This window comes from Cynocephalus volans, chromosome 2 (genome assembly GCF_027409185.1).
Source record: "Cynocephalus volans isolate mCynVol1 chromosome 2, mCynVol1.pri, whole genome shotgun sequence".
Classification (NCBI taxonomy): Eukaryota; Metazoa; Chordata; class Mammalia; order Dermoptera; family Cynocephalidae; genus Cynocephalus; species Cynocephalus volans.
The window spans coordinates 111,143,727-111,164,307 of NC_084461.1; the positions used below are offsets into that span (position 1 = coordinate 111,143,727).

A 20,581-nucleotide genomic window follows, 5' to 3' on the forward strand; every position below is an offset into this window, starting at 1 on the left:
CTGACAAAGGATTAATATCCAGAATATATAAGGAACTCAAACAACTTTACAAGAAGAAAACAAGCAACCCAATTAAAAAATGGGCAAAAGAGCTAAGTAGGCATTTCTCTAAGGAAGATATCCAAATGGCCAACAGACATATGAAAAAATGCTCAACATCACTCAGCATCCGGGAAATGCAAATCAAAACCACATTGAGATACCACCTAACCCCAGTTAGGATGGCTAAAATCCAAAAGACTATTAACGATAAATGCTGGCGAGGCTGCGGAGAAAAAGGAACTCTCATACATTGTTGGTGGGACTGCAAAATGGTGCAGCCTTTATGGAAAATGGTATGGAGGTTCCTTAAACAATTGCAAATAGATCTACCATACGACCCAGCTATCCCACTGTTGGGAATATACCCAGAGGAATGGAAATCATCAAGTCGAAGGTATACCTGTTCCCCAATGTTCATCGCAGCACTCTTTACAATAGCCAAGAGTTGGAACCAGCCCAAATGCCCATCATCAGATGAGTGGATACGGAAAATGTGGTACATCTACAGAATGGAATACTACTCAGCTATAAAAACGAATGAAATACTGCCATTTGCAACAACATGGATGGACCTTGAGAGAATTATATTAAGTGAAACAAGTCAGGCACAGAAAGAGAAATACCACATGTTCTCACTTATTGGAGGGAGCTAAAAATTAATATATAAATTCACACACACACATACACACACACACACACAAACCGGGGGGGGGGGGAAGAAGATATAACAACCACAATTATTTGAAGTTGATACAACAAGCAAACAGAAAGGACATTGTTGGGGGGGAGGGGGGGAGGGAGAAGGGAGGGAGGTTTTGGTGATGGGGAGCAATAATCAGCTACAATGTATATCGACAAAATAAAATTTAAAAAAAAAAAATAAAATAAAATAAAAAAAATAAATAAAAAAAAAAATATATTACTCTGTACCCCCAAAATATGTACAATTATGTGTCAATTAAAAAACAACATAAGAAAAGAAAAAAAAAAAAAAAGACAGAAGGCGTGCCTGCTTGACCCCTCAGAATGGGCAGGGGAGGAAGGAGGCTAACAGCCTAGAATACCTGATGGTGTTACTGGGCTCATTTATTCTTTATTTGTTTATTTTTTTTAGTTAGCATTTTCATTATTATAAATCATACTTTTCCTTTATGCCCCTTATCCAATCTCTCCTCCTCCCCCCTCTAAAAAAAATAAATAAATAAAATAAAAAATAAAAAGGGGGGGAACATACACTCACATTTGCTTAAGTATACATAAAATTACTGGAAGGAGATATAAGAAAATAACTGCCAGCAGAAAGCAAAACTGGGTGACTAGGGGACAGAGTGTGGAGGCAGACTTTTCACTCTGTACAGTTTTATAACTTGATTTTTGACCCATCTTAATGTATTACCTATTCAAATAAATAAAAGAAGATAGTAAAGAATAGTAATACTAGCTAACACTTCATAGTTACTTGCCTTTCGTAGACATTACTGTTTTACATGTTATTTTATTTAATTCACACATTATACAGATGAGGACACAGAGGCCCAGGAAGGCTAAGACGGAGCTCAAGTCCTCCCAGTAATCAGGAGTGGGGCTGAGATATTACCCCAGGTAGTCTGGACCAGATGCTACACTTCCTGGCAACTAAACAGTGACAATAGTGACATTTTTGTCAGGAGACACAGTTGTGACTATTCACTTTTCATGACATCAATAATTATTCATAATAGAAGTGATTTTTTTCAGTGACATTTTCTTAAAAGACTTTATGTATTATATTTCAAAGGAGTCACCACAAATGTATTAAACCAGTAATCAGGAGATGTGGATTCTAACCGGGCTCTACCACTAATTTTAATTTCTCTTGGTCTTCATTTCTACATAAAGAAAATGGACTAAGGAAGCATCAAAGTTTCTTTTTAGAATTCAAACCCATTACGTGACTTAAGTTACCGGGGATTATCACAAGTCCTCCAGCATTTTGGAATCACCCTTTTCTTCAAAACCAAGTCAGATGGTTTGTGTGCCTACCCCAAATCATAACAGGGTCTAACCTCCTCGCCCTTTCCTCTTCCAAACGCCATAGCAGGAGGAAAAGTCACTTTCATTTGCTGTGGTTAAGATTGTAAATGGATATAACCTTTGTAGAGGGCCATTTGGCAATATCTACCAAAATTAAAAATGGACATACTCTTTGTTTAAGATAACAGGGGTTGTTTCCCACCCCCACCACCAATCAGGCCACGTGGAAGGCCACGTCTCAGCTGCTGCAAGCTGTGTGCTCAGCTTCCATCTCTCACTGCCGCTCACTGACACTCACTGCCAAGAGCTTGGGAACTTGCTGCCTCTACCTTTAACCCACCAAAGCACCATTAGCACAAAAACAAACATTTTCAGGTGTTACCAAGAGTATATAAAACAGGACAGAAATGACTTTAAATCAGTAATGATTTGCCGTCTGTACAGTATTTGAATCTTGCTCTGCCACATCAGGGAAAAGGGACAATGCATCTGTCTGGTAAGGAAAGAGGAAAAACCCAACTTGTTCCCCCTTTTCCAAGTTCACTGCTAACAATGAAAGTCCCTGTATAAAAGGTACAGAAATTAAAGTTAAAAGAGGAAGGTTTACGGTTGAGTAGTTTTGTTTTACTCTGAGTGGGTATTTCTCTATAGATTCTGAATAGTTAAATGTACAAGAAGGTGACTATTTGGGAGGGTTCATGAACCTTCTTTTATTCAATCACTGATGCTAAAAGTAATACAAACTCAGTAAAGGAGAAAACACAGAAAATAGCTTCCCTGTTTTATCCTAATTAAAACATCATTTCTGTAATAGGTGAAAGCAAAGCCTTCAAGTTTCATTGTGATTTAAAATCCTTTTATCAACAGTGTGACAGAGAACAAGAAAATTTACACACCCCTAGGGGAAGACAGTGAAAATATATTACTGTCCTGTGCACATAGTTACAAATTGCTGCTGGTGACTTTTCTTTTTTTAACTCAGATTTAGAAATTAATATGAAATTGACTATATTTTAACAGGGCATATTGGATATTTTTTCCAGAATTAGATCTCCACTCCTGTATTAACAATGGTATGAACAATTTCATTGTATCAGTGGCAATCTTCCATTTGTCTTTCAAAGTCACTTAAAGGACCACACGAAGAGGTTAAACCTATTTTCTTGGGCTCATCACCCCACCCACCCCCCAAATAAAAATGTCCAGTGGTATTTCTTTCAGAATTTATCAGGCTTTTCTGGTGACCTCCAGATGTCCAAAGGAGAGTATGCTATATTGTCCCAGGCCTAGTGACTTCAAACACGGGTCTAAGATAGGCAAAGCAGGCCACTTGGAGTGAAGCATAGTTGAGATGAAGCCATAGGAGGCAGCCAGGGGACCATAGTCAGCTGGGGTCCAAGATGCTGTGACTGCGCAGCCAGGTGCTGGACTCTCCTGTAGCAGAGTGTGTAACTGAGGCAATCGGCATGCTTCTAGAACAAAAGATAGAACGGTGTCAGGGTGTCGGTGTCAGGAGCTCTGGCACCAGACTGCTTCGGTCGGCTGACCGCCAGCTGTGTAATTCTGATGCTCACTGTTTTCGCAGTTAAGGTGGGGATAATACTTAACTCTTGAGTTCTTTCTGAGCACTAAATGAGTTTATACATTTAAGTGCTTAGAACAGTACCTGGCATAAAGCAACTACTCAATAAATGTGTTAAGTACAATAAGCTATCGGTATATTATTTTTGGTTCTTTAAAAGTTGGGGGCCACACCATGGGAAAAGCCTCCCGACTCACATTGCCATTCTAAGTGTCTGATGCTGTGAGGTCTCTTGGATTAAATGGTACGGTCCCCATCTTGTGGATCGCGTTTCAAAGAGGCAACAGGTGTATGGTATTGGGAGTGTACATATCCAAACCAATAGGCCAGGTAAGATACAACTCATGGATTGTACTTTTGTTGTGGTGGTTGTTTATTTTATTTAAGAATATTCATGAGATACAAAGCTAATTGTCACCCCTCCTGCCCATGATGTGAGGGCCAGATTCATACTGGGGCATACCCATTACCAGAAATTACTTTTGTACCCCTTGTCCCCACCCAATTATCTCCCAACCTCCCTCCCCCTCCCCCTCTCCCTCCCACTCCACTTGGATCGTGCTTTAGTAGCTCCTCTAATTCCATCCTGGATGGTTTTCTAAGAACAGGAAGCTTCACGCATTCTTTAATTGTGGCTGCCTCTCTCTCTTTGCTCACATTATCCAGATGAGCAGTTTGGATTGATGGGGTAGGGAAAGAAATACCACACGCTCCACATTAAGTCAGCTCATGATGCAAATAGATTCCCTCCCTCAACAAACTCCGATGTTCACTCCCAAAGCCTGGCAGAAGAGGCAAAGCTGCTTCTAAGAGGTATCGGAGGTGGTGAGGTCTGGCTGATCCTTGTTACTCTCACTAGAACATGGGGACATTCAGTGCCAACTCAATGCCCTCAGCTTTGGGTTTTTAGAGCAAAATTATAAGACAAATTATGAGACCAAAATTATGAGACAACAGGAAACGTCCCATCTAACATCGCTGTTACATTTATGCCTGTTTTGCCCTAGTAACTTCTTCACCTCAGAATGCATTTGGAAACTCTGGGTCACCTGGAAAACATTGGTAAAGCCATATGCAATGAAAGAAAGAACTCTGAAGAGTCCCTTTTGGCATCAGACGTCAGGGGAAATAGTACAGCGTTGAGTGTTAAGAATGGCCACCGATCAAGTTTAACCAAAGGCAAGTTGTCTTGACTCCAGACTTCTCAGAAAGAATAAATAAGAAATAAAACGGACTCAATTCATTTTGGCAGCAAATAGATAGACTTTTGGTTTATTTGCTTCCTGTCCTACAGAATAATATTTTGTTTTCTTTTGTTTTTTTAAAGCAAAGAAAAAATAGATAGGAATAGGGCAAATCCCAGGTCGATTTTTAAATAAATTCTCTGCTTTGTCCAAAAGCAGTGCCAAGTTCATATCAGACATAAGAAAACTAGAATAAAATACTAGACAATTGAAAATGTAATTCACTGTCAATGAAGGCCACAGGGTACTGAGTAACAGCCAGCAGGGCTTTGCGAAAAGTACAGCCGAATGCAAACATCCCCTCCTCTAATGGAGACAGACCAAGGAGAGATGATGGATTTGCTCTTGATTTGGGACAGGTGTTTTATTCTGTTGCTCTTAAGGTAATAAGATAGTGATCAATGCTGCCTCCAGCCTTAGGATTTAAAAGATATCCAAGCCCAGGCAGGAAGAGGAAAGGGGGAGGGAAGGGGAGTTGTTGGTCAAAGGACACAAAGTTTCAGACAGACAGACAGCAGGAATAAGGTTTGAGATCTATTGCACAGCAGGGTGGCTACAGTCAATAACAATGTATTGCATATTTCAAAATAAGAGTAAATTGCAAACGTCTCACCATAAAAATGATAGGTAAATGAGGTGATAGATATGTTAATTAGCTTGATTTATTCATTCCACATTGTACATATATATCAAAACATTAGGTCGTACCCTATAAATGTATACAATTATGATTTATCTCTTTAAAATAATATCAAAAATAGATCAGAGTAAAAATGTATGTAACCAAGCCCATACAATATAAGAAGAAATTATCAATTATTATTTTAGAAAACGCAATGTCTTATGTCTTGGATTTGGAGTTTATACATTTATTATTTCCTATGCCAGCTATACTGACAATTCTCAGTTCCACCGATAATTAAAAGAAATTATAAATGTCTTATATGTACAGCATAATTATCATTTTTATTTTATAAAACACAATTTGCCATTCACACGTTACCACTTTATCTAGCCATTTAACTACAGGTAATGGTCCTTTATGAATCAAGCCCACAATCCAGAGATTTTCTATCTCATGTTCCTTTGGACCCTTGCAGAAACAATATAGAATGCCTGCAGTGTAAAATTAGGACTAAACTTAATTATCTTGCAGCCTATTTCCTGAGTTTAATTAACTTTCCTGAGTGATTTCTACTGCAATGAAGACTAGGCCCATTTTGTATTATTTAGTGTCATAATTTCTCTTCTCTCTCAGTTCCAAGGACACCCAAGCTCCCTCCAGTCCTAATTGCCATGGCAAATGCAGAGATATGAGAACTGAAAAACAGCTATAACCAAAATTCAGAATGTGCTGCTGTGCATACTAATATAGGGACGGAAATCTATGAGTGTGCTATCTATAATCCCTGCTAACCTCTAAATGAACTGACTTTAAATATTTCATTATCTTGTTAAGTAAATTCAGATTATGAATTCAAATCCTCCTCATTACAGATCATCAGGCTATTTCAGTAGTATAAATTGATCCCAGGCCAACAACCTTTTATAAGCTAGAATATGACACACAGTTACAGTTTAAGGTGTCTTCCTTCACCATACTTAGGCATACAGCTACTCCAAACTCTGAGAATACTAAATGTGGTAAGATGGTCTCCCTCTAAAAAGTGTCTGAACCTCTTCCTTCTAGTAGCAGAGGGAATGTGGGCTTTGGAGCCCAACCAATCAAAATCAATCGTGGCTGTCCCATTAGCTCTATAGCCACTAAGTCACTCCAAGCCTAGATTTTTCTGCTATTAAATTGAGGCAAATGTAAATGCCTGATTGGGTGTTGTCATGATTAAATGAGATAACTAAGCAGCTCCCTTTTCCTTCACCCGTATAAAATGTTTTAGGGAAGAAAACCAGTTCCTTCCAAGAAAAGTTGTCATTGACTTTTAACGTGCCAGTGTGTTTTGAGAACGGCTGAGAGGGAATATGAACAGGAAAACAAACCTGAAGGAGGAGGGAGCCTTCTGCGGAGACAGGTAAGAACAAAAAACACTAGAGGAAAGGCTGTGAAGACCTAAACGGTGTTTGCAAGAAAAATAAATAAATATACAGAGAAGGCAGAAGAGGGAGGAAGAAAGAGAAAGAGAACATAAACCATCCTGGATATTCTGATTTAAAGTGTAAGAAAGAGGGCCACCACTTCTGGGACACGTGATGACAATAAACAAGGGAATCCAGGAAGAAAACAGGGGCACTCCCAGGTCACACCTCTGCATTTATCCATGGCTTTGGTGCTGTTCTACCCAGTGCCTGTCTTGCCAGCAGGGGCTAGGGAGCCAACAAAGGTTGGTGTTGGAAGATGCTGTAAACTTCTCTGATGCCACCAGCTACTTTTGTGACTGACCATCTCTTCACCTTCACTTAGTCTTGCTGCTGGTCCAGTCGCATACATGAGATTTTCCTTGTTTTAAAGCACTATTTACATCCTTAGTTCTGTAACAGGGATGGCAGGGAGATGGAGGGTCATCGTGTCACAACCATCTTTGGTCAGAGGGACATCTTGACTCCACTCCATTTAGTCTGTCCTTGGTCACTTCTCAGCTAGCCATGAGGATCTTCTCTCCCATACCAACATCCATCTTTTAACTGTCCAGGATCCTACTCCCCATCTGGGTATAAAGGGAGATAGAATGGGTAGTGCTTACAATTGTTCTGAGCCACGGAAAGAATTATCTCCACTCCAAGAAGATCAACTGGGGGCACAGAATGATGTCAATACTGATGGGCAGGCTGCTGTCCACATGAGGTCCTCACCCAAGAGCAAAGAGAAGGACAATCACTGCAGATCTTTGACACAGGTGATGTGCAATGCCACAGCTTTGGTTGACACCAGTGAAAATGGCTGATACCTGCAATGTTCTTCCCTAGGCTTACAAGGTTGTCGTCCAGACTCTAAAACACCAAGTGACTCTGGAAACAATTTCTTAAATGACCCATATCTGAGGATGTCTGGGTTGAACCACCCAATCCTTGCATAACTGGGGCCGTGGCATGTGTTGAGGTCCTGGCATGTTTGTTATTGCCCTCACACCATTTCATAGACCAGGAAGAATTCCACTCCACAGATTCATCTTCTTGCTGCTTTTATTTAGAATTCTCAAATATTCCTTGTTCAAGGAAATAATCCTCAAGAATTAGCCCACTATCTCATTCCATTCTTCAAAAACAAAAAAGACTCCGGATAATAAGGAGCCTATATTTTTCTAAGATTTAGTCCATAACCTTGGCCATCATAAGCCCTTACAATCGATGTACCAGTCCTTACTTTACATTGAAATTTTAAAACTTAGCCTTGAGATTATACAGAGCCATAGAAAACTTGGTACCTGAATATCCTCCTGCCTGCATCTCTTTCCCCAGCCGCCCACACACTCCACTGCACAGGCCTTAAATCATCCTACACACCCTGCTCTTGTACCTGCCAACATCATCCACTGTCTAAATGCGGCTAGCAGCTGTTTATTTACAATTAGATCTGCCAGCTGGAAAGCAAACATTCTACGTTACCGAATCAATCAATGTTACAGGGAGAGAAAAAAAATCAGGTACAGCATGAAATGGAGGACAGGAACATTATGTTATATTGCAGCTGTCCTTGTCCAATGCCATTAGATGATCTCAGCACTAAGAATTGATAGAACTGCAGTCTATGATCAGCTGTCTTCCAGTCGCAGATTTGACATCTAAGAAATGCAGCCTGCTAGAGGTAAAGATTTGGGCTTTAGAAGCTGATAGCCTTCATCTGATAACATGCACAATTCTGTCCTGAGGGATGGTCTCTATGACAGAATCAGGGTTTCTACCCCACACTACGCTTATCAATTTTACTTTCTCTTTTATTCGAGTAGTGATTTGAACTGAATTGCACATATTGATATTGGGACTTCAAAAAAATATCAAATTACCATGTATAAAGTATTTGGGAGTATTTGTATATGTATTTCGGGTAACTCTCTCATTTTAGAAATCTCAAATGAATAACTCCTCCTCATAAAGTGGCCCATTACAAGGAATCTTCCCGTTTTTATTGATTTATTATTTACTAATGATCATGACCTTGATTTGATGTTAATTCACATAACACAAGTTAAAACATATTTGCCTAGGTTGTTCCTCAAAATTCATAAAGCAAAAGAGAGCAACAATTTAGTAGGAATACTGCAAGCAAAGGTCTAACAGTGTGGCTTGGGCTTAAAAACCAGCACCCAAACTGGTGAGGCTCTTTCTTTATCCAAGAGATTGCCATTTGGTTCTTGTTCTAGTTCTTTTGGCTTTTTGGTAGCGATCAATGGGAGTTGTGATGGGGAAGGAAGGGCTACTAATTATAAAACTGGAGAGTCACTACACAGAAGATCCCAATATCCAACCTAACATTTTTAACCCACAGAAACTCCTTATGAATCCATTCATACTTGTCAGTGCTCTCTAAAACTCACTGCAGTTTGAGCAACATTTCAAGGAAACTCGAGAAATATCCTTCTCCGGCCCTGTTGTGCTATGAATTTGAAGGTCTCCTCTCTGTACGCTGGCTCCTAATGGGAAACTGTACTGCACTTGGTGTAAATGCAGAAACATCTGCTGCAGCCACTAACAGCTTACTGGAAATGTCTAGCCACGCCTGCTGCAAACCCCCTCTGCCCTCACTAGAAAGTACACTGGCAGTCAACAGAAACGCACAAAAGTTGGAGAGCTTAAGGAATTAGGAAAAGACAGTGAAGGCCTTTGGAGAATAAATAAAACACAGCCGGGTAGTAAGATGGGCCATTAGTGGTTGAGCCTTCATTATGAGCTTCCCATTTTCTATGTTCAGGTTTTGTCTTCAACCACAGGCCCAGATTCCACCCTTTTCATGTAATTACCTCAACTCCCAAGGGAGTAACCTACCTTTATACTACCTGGCTCACCTAACAATCCAAAGTAGCATTATAAATACAGTACTTACAGAAGTTGAAAACTATAACCCATGAGTCTAATTGGTCCCACTTCTTGATTTTGTAAATAAAAAGTTTTATTGGAGCACAGCAAAAAATAAAAATAAATAAATAAATAAATGCAGTCCTTAGTTTCCCAGAGTGTATGGGAGAGGGTGTGGTTTAAAATTATAAGCAAATGCTAGGGGATAGTTGAGTGGGTGATATATATAGGGGAGCTTAGAGAAGGCTCAGACTGAAGAGAAGACAACTGAAGAAACTCTCCAGGCACAAGGGGATAAGGTCCCAAACTAGCCTGAGGTCAATAAAAATTGCAAGAGTGATCCCAGTGGTGGGGAGACTATACTGGAAACAGAGGGTAAAGTATGAGGCAGTCATTTGCTTCCTTATTCCTGAGACCAAATAGGAACATTGTGGATTTTGAGATGAAGTCTTTTCTTCTCTCACGACAGCTCACCAAGTATAAACAACTTTTGCATGACCTACACAAAATCATTGTGTTGTTATAGTTTCTTTCATTCTTTTTCTTCTGTTTTTCTCTTGGAAGAATCTTCCTTTTCTCCCCCACTTTATGTACTTAATCTCATTTCTCATAACATCCAAATAACAGTATTATATTGGTTTTGCTTATTTGTTTAAATGCAACATAATTGTATTCTAGCTAACTTTAGAAAAAAAAATAGCTTTTTGGAAGGAAATAGGGTAGTATGTCAAATGGAAGGGCAAGATAAGTAGCCAGGTATAAGAAAAGATGAAAGCCAGGGTAATGCTGAGGAAATGATGGATGGTCTCTTCAAAATTACCAAAAGGATGAGTTGAATCCAACTACTTTTGGTTTTGTGTCATTCTGCTCAGCATTCAAATTCCTAGGTCGGAGTACGTGTGTACACTTGGGCAGAGCAGGGTTAGGCCCTCTGATTAAGATTCCCCTGGAGCCTTCATGGAGTGCAGGAGGGGAAGGTCCTCAGTGCTGGCAGCAGAAGAAGGCAGACTGGCTGCTGGGCAGGCCTTGTCAATGACTGTCCACCACGACCGTGCACGACATGTACATGAGGCAGTGGGATGGAGCTCAGAGGAACTACATATCAGGCTCAGTTCTTATAAGTCTTAGTCCATCCAACTGCTCTTCATTTTATGGCTAAACATCCTCCTCCTCCACCTGCATTTGGTGCATTTTATTCCTTCCTTTAACATAGAAATTTCTCATTTTAGTACCTTTCACATGGAACGTTCACCAGTATTTAATTCCTGCTGTGGTCTGAATGTTTGTGTTCCTTCCAAATTCATATGTTGAAACTGAATCTCCAACGTGGTAGTATTAAGAGGTAAGGCCTTTGGAAGGTGATTCGATCATGAGGAGAGAACTCTCATGAATGGGATTAGTGCTCTTATAAAAGAGGCCTGAGGGAGCTTGTTTGCCCTTCCTGCCATGAAAGGACATGGTGAGAAGCCAACAATCTGCAACCCAGAAGAAGGCCCTCGCCAGAACCCAACCATGCTAGCACCCTGTTCTTGGACTTCCCAGCCTCCAGACCTGACAGAAATAAATTTCTGTTGTTCATAAGCTATGCAGTGTATAGTATTTTGTTACAGCAGCCCAAATCTCTACAGATTAAGTAATTCTGATTAATTCTGCTTATCATAAAGAAAGAGTAAGCAACATAAGGCTAGAAGAAAGGTCTCAAAAAAAATTTTTAAATGGCATTTTCAACCACATCAGTGTTGCCCAATAGAACTTTCTGCAATGATAGAGATGATCTATATCTAGGCTAAACAATATGGTAGCCACAAGCTGTATGTGGCTAGTGCAACTGAGGAACTGAATTGTACTTCATTTCAATTAACTTAAATATAAATTCAAATAGCCAAATGTGGGTATTAGCTACCATACTGGAAAGTGCGGGATAGATATATAATCTCTAAGAAATTCCTTGTTCTATTTATTTGGAATCTGTCTGGCTTCTATGTACTACTGCACTCATGTATTCCATCCATACAGAGGGTTAAAAGCTGAACTAACAAATATTTTTCTGAGAAAGTTATCAGCAACTCTGTACCAATTGCACAAATGTGTCTAGTAAGGCACCTTGTGGCTAAATGACTTGCGTCAGGTCACCCAAAATCTAAACCATCCCCAAGCAAATACACAAGGCTGTAGGAAATCATGAGCTTTAGCTCTGGCTGTCCATAGGTATATGACCTTGGACAAATCCAGTTTTCTCTTTCATTTCTTGAAAAGAAAGGGGCTAAACTGGATGCTCTTGAGAATCTTTTCCAACTCTAAAAGCCACAATTTTTTATTTTCCTCCCATTAAAATCTAGAAGCTGTCAGACAGGGGTTGCAACATAAACGGCTACAGAGTCCAGGACCAATTGCTGGGGCCTGGAGCGAGCTGGAAAATGCATGTCCTCGCCAATGATACAACTGAGAATGTCAGCTTATTATCAACTAGATGTTCTGATTTTCAAAGAGATCACAGAACTTCTATTTTTATTATTGGCAGCTAAAGCACTTTGTAAGAAAATCTCTGTGAACTAAGCAAAACTCACTCGTGGCAGGGTGTGACATAGATGGCTTCAGAAGAATTGTAGCTAAAAATGTGGAGCAAACTCTGTCCCTTCAAGTGACTTCTCCTACCTCAACCACTACCACATTCAGAATTTTCTGACCTCTTCCACACTCCCATATTGTTCTCAGTTTAAATTTATATTTCTAAGTTCCTTTCTGGACTCCAAACATGATTTACATTAAAATATCGATTGTTGGATCAAGTCATGACACCACCATGATTGTGAAAGTGGCTTTGTTTCTAGTAACTGGAACAGAGAGAAAAGTTATCATAATGTACTGAATATAAATAAGAGATGGGGCATCTGTCAATTATCATTTGTGATGCTATGAAGGAAACTCAACTATAAAGGGAATTCAAGGCTTCTGTCATTCATTAAAATTTGTGTTTTACAGGAAATACGTTTAACTTAGTCTCAGACAAAATTGCAAATAATTACTGCCTAGAAAATTCTAACCTTTGACTGAAGCATTACTTACCTTGTCAACTTCACAGATCCTACTGCAGTAAAAGAACATAAACACCAGGTGGCAGCATAATATCATTTTAAAAGTCCAGACGGTGAACTTAAGGTGTTTATAAAAATTGTCTGGACACAATGTCAAATCAATCTACATGCCTTCTAGATTTGTTCTTAGCTGATTGATTTTTATGATTTATTTTCAGTCTACCATTAATATTATTTTAAGTTTATTATTATTGTAGCTTAAGCCATTCACCCTGAAATAGACATAAATTTTTTTTTAGAGATCAATTTTCATAAAAATTCTACTTGAAAAAAAGTGTTTTACAAAATATCATTCTTCCAAAGAAACTTTACCACAGTGTATATGTAGCTTTTTGCCTGACAGATTATAGTATGACATTCAAAGGGGGGAGGTTTTTTAAATAACCACCTATCTGCAAAACCTACAAGAAGTAGATTTTTTTAAGTGCCTTTAAAATGCAACAGCGAGTAATATAATTGTTGAATCTATTTGAAGTTTTTTAAGTTTCTTTAAAATGGTCCATATGGTATGCACAACATCACAGCTGGTACGGAACTGCCTGTGTTTAGTTTGACACACAAAAACAATGCATAGGAACAGTACTCTTTGAAAAATAATTCAAAGTGCTGCCACTGCATCACAAGGCAAACTTAGACAAGTGTGTTGACAGTATTCAGAAAATTAACAAAACAAGCTGAACATTATTCAAACATTTACTTTGACTTTTTTTAATACCACACTTGCTGTCTAACTCAGACAAATTAAGTTAGCCTTATTTCAAACTACATGCAACATATTTTGCTATACGTATTCTAAACAAATGCACAACTAGGTTTTAGGATGTAGATTCCCATTTCCTAGGCAGAGCCTAGTTTTTCTGTTGCAATCTGGCAGTTTGAATTTTGAAACCCTCTTTGCAGTTTCTTCTGATACTTCTGACAGTGCTAGTCCTTCTGGCACGGTGGGAAGAAGAGGATGAGCAATGGCTGGGTGTGGTGTTAAGGAGGGTGACAAAAATTCTTTTTCTATTACAGCACCAGTAAAAGCCTCACGTGTTCCTGATGAGCGCAAAAGTTTCTCTCGATGATTTTCTTGTGGTTCCTCTTCCAAAGTGCTCTCACTGGTGTCACTGCACGTGGCTTCTTCACAGTTTAGGCTCCTCGAAATTCCCCATCCGTCGTCAAATTCGGCAGCACTGCTTCCCCCGGCATCACTACAAACAGTGTTCTCTTGGCTTGGAGACTTCAGGATTCATTTATGAGAGATACAGTCTTCACTCACAACATCAGCAAAGACTCGAGAAATGTCAGCAGGAGACCTGTTTGTAGGCAGCTTCTGGGCAGAATGACCCCTGCCAGTTTACGTTTGCTTCTTTCTTTTCACTGAATTTTAAAGTGGTATTTTTTCCAGTACTCATTCGGACCCTCTCAGGTTCGACAGTATGTGAAAAAATATATCGTTGGTACAGAATTACCTCTGACCCCTAAAGCACCATGATCATTTCATTATCACCACCGTCTCCTTCATCATCATCTTCATTACTGGGGTAAGCATTTGAACCATTCACTGAACAGTTCAATTGACTATTCACTTGACCACTGAACGTTTCTAAACTTGTAACGTCCTTATGACAACTGCTGGGAACAAGAGACGGCGTTGTATCTTCTCCATTTGCAATCGCAGTATCAGGCTTACTATCAAGTCCACCCAGTAATTTTTCTTGTCTCTCTAGTTCTTCAAGTCAAGCCCACAGTTCCTTATCAGCCAGCAAATCCTCAGATTTTCCAGCATTTGCAAAATCGGTTTCAAAAATGTCTGAAGTTTTTGATTTGGATTGAGGTTCATGAGCAATTTGGTGTTTTGCTTTAAATCCAAAGTCACATTTAGTTTCTTTTTTTATGTCAACAATATCACCTGCAGCGTCATTCATTTTCTGCAAGTCTTCTGTGATTTCAACTCTTGATTCAAAATTTGTCATCACCTTTTCAAAATCATCCATCATTTTTCTTACATGTTCTTTGCGGAGCTCAACTTAACCTACGGCCTGCTTTACTGAGCACTTTGCAAACCAGTTGTCCCCAAGTAAAACAGTGACTTCGTTAGTATGGACAAGTTTTCCTGGCATGAAGGCAAAGGGGACAAATGGGACCATGATATTAGAAGAGAACTTAGCAGGCAAGGTACTGAGTCTTTCTTGAAGGGCATTATAGTCATTATCTACTTTTTCCAGTGCTGGATTTTTCTGCTCCTCGGCTCAGGGTCAGATGGAGCCTCCAAGTCTGGGGCCTCAGCAGGGCGAAGGAGTCCTAAACAAGTGTTATGGAGGTGGCATGGCCACTTGCTCACCCTCGTGCACCATGCCTGACACTGATGAGGCTGCTTTTCGCTGCCCAGGGGGCTGCTTTTCACATCCAGGCTCCCCAGAGTGGGAGGCACTTCTCCCGTGACTGGGCCTAGCCAGACGTCCCAAGGCAGTCCTAAATTTTTTAAATGTATAAAGCAATAACTTTGGGGCTAAATGGTATAAAATTACATAAGGAGAATTTTTAATAAAAATTTTTAAAGTAGTGTCCTTGCTTATTATTAACCTGTTTGTGTTACAGGCTCCTAGGAGTTATGAATATTGCATTTTGTAAGGGAAACTCTAGATAGCAAAATATCTGTTCCGGAATCCCAGAAGTACTATACAGTAGCTCAGGAGACAGCCTAGACAATAAGTGCTTAAAATACAGGAATTGCACCTTCGTGTACTCTGGAAATAAAACCTAAATTCAGATCTCAACTGTATGCTTAAATGGGTCCCCAGGCAACTGGGAATCAGTTTCTTCTCCCAACCCCCTTTCACCCATTCATATGTCACCTTTGTCTTTGGCCTGCCACAGGGAACAGACATCTCCTCACAATTCAGAACAAAAACATATTTTACCACTAAGTATAGATATGTATATACACACATCCATAAAACTATTTTCTACCTAAATAGTAACAATTCCTTGATATCACCAAATACTCCAGAAATGATTCTAATTTTCAATTGTCTCATAAATGTTTTCTTAGTCCATTCCTGCTTCTATAACCAAATACCTTAGCCTGGGTATTTATAAAGAATAAAATTTTATTTTCTCACAGTTCTGGAGGATGAGAAGTCCAAGATCAAGGCACTGGCAGGTTATGTCTGGTGAGGGCCACTCTGCTTCCAAGACGTGGCCTCTTGTAGGATCCTCACATGGTGGAAAGGCAAAGAGCTTCCACCTACCCTTTTTTTTTTTTTTTTTTTTTTGTCTTTGTCGTGACCAGCACTCAGCCAGTGAGTGCACCGGCCATTCCTATATAGGATCCGAACCCGCGGCGGGAGCGTCGCTGTGCTCCCAGCACCGCACTCTCCTGAGTGCGCCACGGGCTCGGCCCCCACCTACCCTTTAAAGCTCAATGGCCAGAAGAGGCAGGAAATTTGGAAAGTCAGAGAGGTAGGAACCTGTCAAAATGGGCATCGACAACAAAACTGAAAGCAAGGCAACACCTATACCAGCAAAGAAACTTCAAGGTAGAGACTAGTTCCAGGAAGGAGAAATCATAGAGCTACATCAGGGACCAGGTAGACAGGTGAGGAACAGGTGAGGAGAAGGGATGGCTGTTACCGATGCCCACTGAATCCTGTCATTTTCTCCTTCTACTAAAATGATTCTTGATATATAAAACTCTCTTTATATAAAGCTAATAATAAAATAAATCCAAGTCTGTAGCTTTATAAATAGTGGCTCAGAAAGTCTATAGCCTAGGGGAAGGAAGATTTTTATTTTCAAATGCACATCCCCACCCTAGTCCAGAGAAAATTGCCACATGTGAGGAAGAAAAAACTCAGCCCTTCCCTAGATAGAGAAGATTAATGGCAGGCTCCAGCTTTTCTGTCAACTGTGCTTTTTCACAAAGAGACTTTGTTTCATGTAAGAATATTTGAACCTATTCCTTTGTAAGTCTGAGCTCATTTAACTCAGATACATGTTAAAATCTCCAAATAGGTTTCTTGGATTTGTAGTCCTCAATTGATTTTTCTTCTATAATCTATGTTTCCAGTCTTGTCTGCCTTTCTGCAATGAGCTAAATTGATCCAAGGCTTCATCCCCAAGGCAGAACTCTGCAGGGATAATCCACAAATCCTATCAATGAAACTCTTAAAAATTCAAGAATTCCTTATTTGCATGACTTAAAAAGTCTGTGTCTTGTGATAGGATTAACCATGACCAAAAACTCAGTGTCAAAGATATGGGTAGAGTAATTTGACTTATCTTGAGTTCTCATTTTGCTCAGATGGTACATACCCAATTTTAGTTAATTTAGAATCCCCCCCCCCCCACTGGTTATACATAAATTTGAGGGGTTTATATAAAACCAAGGCCTTGAGAGGTGGGTCCCATGGCTCTTAGGTCAGCATCCATGCAGGTATCCTTCAGGCTACACCCAGCTGCCCCAAGGGCAAAGAGGATCCACACCTCTGTGTGGTGGAGCACACCACTGGGGAACCCTAACAAAGTGAGTCAAATCTGGAGAAGCCGGAACTTCACTGACTTTATGCCAAAAGTTTTTTTCTCAAACCAAACATTGAGTGGTCTACCCAAGTCTGATAAATTCAATGAGTGAGATAGTATCTGCCCTAGAATGACCAAAAAAAAAAAAAAAAAAATCATTACATTGATTCTACAACTAGTTTCTATCGTTTTCCTTACCTAAGTATTTTTCCTAGATTTTTTCATACCAAAAATCTATTTATAGCTCATCCTTATTCAACTCTCTTAAATCTTCTAATTTTTTAAATTTTCAGTGTTCTAAATTATTCTGGAGTATAATTAATTTATACTTAGCATGTATTTCTCAGTCTTTAAATCACACTAGTGTTTACACTATGTCCCAAATGGAGGTATAGCCGAAGGTTTACACTGTGCTCTGTATAGGACATTTTTGTGCCTCTTTTCCCCTTCACCTACACTGCAGTAGATGCACAATAAATATAGGCCATCCTATACTTTCCTGGTGATAGTGGCAGCAGTAGAGTCGCCATCAGGAACATGAGCTCGGGCCGAGCCCGTGGCGCACTTGGTAGAGTGCTGCGCTGGCAGTGCGGCGACGCTCCCGCCGCGGGTTCGGATCCTATATAGGACTGACCAGTGCACTCACTGGCTGATGTGCCGGTCACGAAAAAACGACAAAAAAAAAAAAAAAAAAGGAACATGAGCTCTAGACTCTGACTGCTGGATTTGAATATCAGCTCTGCCACTTACTAACAGGTGACCTTGAACAAATTTGTTACGTTCCCCATGACTTAGTTTTCTCACCTGTATAATAGGGTAATAATAGTACCTGTCACATAGCATCGTTTAAAGGATTAAATGACAAACTGCATCAAGCACGAGGTATCAAGTATGTAACCTAAATATGAACCATTCTTCAGATGTCCATGAAATCAGGTCATAAGCAGACCATTTTAAAGTGAATCATGTTTTCTCACACTACTCTAGAAGAGTACTACACACTTATGTGGCTTCTTCTTTTGTTTGTTTGTTCATTTGAACAAATACTGACATCAAATGACTTGTGACTATACCAGCAAAATGCTACAGAAACAAAAATAGGGCAAATGTAAACATTTTTAATTGATCAAAATAGTAATATGACTCAAATTCCATAGTGCTACACCAGCCAATCCTATATTACAATAGGTAAGTAAGACTTCACTTAAGAAATTTTACCACCGATATACATCCTCACTAGATGGCAATGCCTATATACGCTTTCCCCCAAGAGTGTCTGAATATAAAAAGACCTATATAGAGGAAAAGTCAAATAATTGTGCATGCCCTCACTTAATGGCATACCTCCAGAGGATAACCCTCATATATTTTATAAGGAGCTTACCATGCGTATGAGGAGAGCTTACCCTTTTGACAAAGGCCCTAAGCAATTATAATTTGCAAGATACATTCCTTTGGTATTCTGTATACTGACTCTTTCAGGTTTGCAAGATACGATGTTGAGTTTTTGTTTTTGGCGGGGGCGGGGGTTTGTGTGTGAAACCTCCTGTGAAAAAGTCACCAATCAGAGCTAAGCAAGTGCTCCTTAGCCAGGTAACTATGTGTGAGCTGATTTAAAATCCTTCCAAAGATAACCCTTCCTGTTGTGAAGAGGCCTCTTTAGCCCTGGGCATTTCATTCATCATCCTTAGCTTTTCCTGAAAAAAAGTTAGCTGTTCACCTCTCTCTAAAGATCAAATCCACTGTGTTCAAGACAAATTGCTTCCTTCTTAGAGCTTTAAAAAAATTATTTACTTCTAAGTCCTAATGAAGATATATTACTTCAAAAGCCACAGAATAGAGGTCCCAGGTACAGCTTTTGAGTGAATCCCAAGAAAGGTCAGCAAGGTTTTAACATAAGAGGTCTCTGCTGCCTTGAATCGATCCCTTGAAGTGTTCCTCCAAGCTCTCTGCAGTCTGTGCTAACCCACAGCCTTGGCAGGTCAAGGAAGGGTCACCCATTGGAAATGACTTGCATCTCTACACAGCAACGGAACAATCAGATTATTTTTTTCCTTTAAATGAGGGTAATTCTACATTCTTTTTAAACAATGTGTTCAGAGGGCAAGACCAAAATGGCAGCAGGAACTGTTTTTGATAAAAGATGTTGTAACAATGCTCCTTTACACAAGCCCCTGGAAAGCAAGTGGCTAAGAGCGTTCTACTAGAAAAGGAGATACTCAGAGAGAGACACCAAAGTCCAGAGGAGCTCGAACCTCCACTCAATCAACTATAAGCAAAGACACCGCTTTGAAGAAAAGACACTACCTCCCTCTCTTCTCCCAGAACCTCAAAGCCGTGTGCGTCTTAGTCAGAGGCCTTCACAGCGTCGTTGTGGAAAAGTGAGGGGGACTGAGGTATGGAGCTCCTGAGAGATTTTCAAAAGACCACTCAGCAAGACAGTGGCAGATAAAGAAAGCATTTTTCCTGATTCTGATAGCTACATTTCATTTTTTCCAACAGAAGAATTGATCCTGGGTGCCTAAAGACAAGATGACCACAGCAACACAAAATTTTTTTAAGAAAACCTGCTGAAAATGCAATGTGGAAGAGCAAAATATTATCTTCACCGGGGTCTTTATTGTCCTCAGGATACTCCAGGCCACACTAATCTCTCCTGACTCTGGGAAGCACAGAGTAAAGTCCAGTGGTTTTCAAACCTACTTCTGTGGAACCCCTCCAGGGAGCACTGGGGAAGTGAGAGGAGCCACAGGGAGCCTCACCTTCCCACCCTGACTTCACCCGGAGAAGCTCTATGTATACGTGCTTAAGGGGGCCCATGGTTTTAATACACTTTTTAAAAACAATCTAGGTTAACCCTGTTTCTTTAAAAATGAAAAACAGAAGGAAAGAGAAGTTAAATGACCAGAGAGAAGTACGCGTGAAAGAGTGAGTGGGAGAAACCAAGGAATAAAGCAAGCAGCCAGTGCCTAAGGTCTAAAGAAGACAGGGAGGTAACCTTGGGTTGTTCTGGGACCCAGAAGGATGGGCACTTACAAGAGATGATTCCTCATAAGCAAATACAAACCCAAGATGGGCTTTATTCATTGACTTAATATTGGTCTTTTTTCCTTTCAGCCTCATTTCCTTTTAAT

At 39.9% G+C, this 20,581-nt stretch overlaps 1 pseudogene; it reads right to left on the reverse strand.

The window, feature by feature from the left end:
- Window positions 1–13,789: 13,789 nt before the first annotated feature.
- Window positions 13,790–20,267, reverse strand: LOC134370565 (unconventional prefoldin RPB5 interactor-like; annotated as a pseudogene).
- Between the last annotated feature and the right edge of the window lie 314 nt (window positions 20,268–20,581).